General features: G+C 35.9%; 1 protein-coding gene across 1 annotated transcript in view; it reads right to left on the bottom strand.

Annotated features, from left to right (window-relative positions):
• LOC107579179 (glycoprotein-N-acetylgalactosamine 3-beta-galactosyltransferase 1-B) overlaps positions 1-370 on the bottom strand; it is a 5,223-nt gene that overhangs the window by 1,001 nt on the left and 3,852 nt on the right. The gene's annotated exons all lie outside the window — the stretch shown is intronic.

Below are 370 nucleotides of genomic sequence, written 5' to 3'. Positions count from 1 at the left end.
TTTTTTTGAAGGGAACCGATTGTCTTCAGTAAAATGTTGATGTCATTTTCATTTAATCTTTCATATAATGCCTGATAAGGAAACTTTATGAGCACAGTTCTGCTTTGATTACAGCCGTTACCGGGGAAACCGCTATTTCTGCCACTCCAAAAGCGCCTCCTCCTGGCAGAGAATGAATTTGCACTTTCAATCAGCACGTCTGTAGCTTTTGTTCAGACCAATGCGAAAATCCACCCACTTAACCCCGTTTTAATTCATTTTCAATTTATATTTCTGACTCGTCCCTTTTCTTAAAAGAAAATGGTTTAAAGGCTCAATTGTGAGGTTTATCATTTTATAATTTATTTTGTTTTTGTGAAAACCTGTATCT

Source organism: Sinocyclocheilus grahami, unplaced genomic scaffold (assembly GCF_001515645.1).
Source record: "Sinocyclocheilus grahami isolate Dianchi unplaced genomic scaffold, SAMN03320097.WGS_v1.1 scaffold15003.1, whole genome shotgun sequence".
NCBI lineage: Eukaryota > Metazoa > Chordata > Actinopteri > Cypriniformes > Cyprinidae > Sinocyclocheilus > Sinocyclocheilus grahami.
This window is presented reverse-complemented; position numbering and strand designations above follow the sequence as displayed.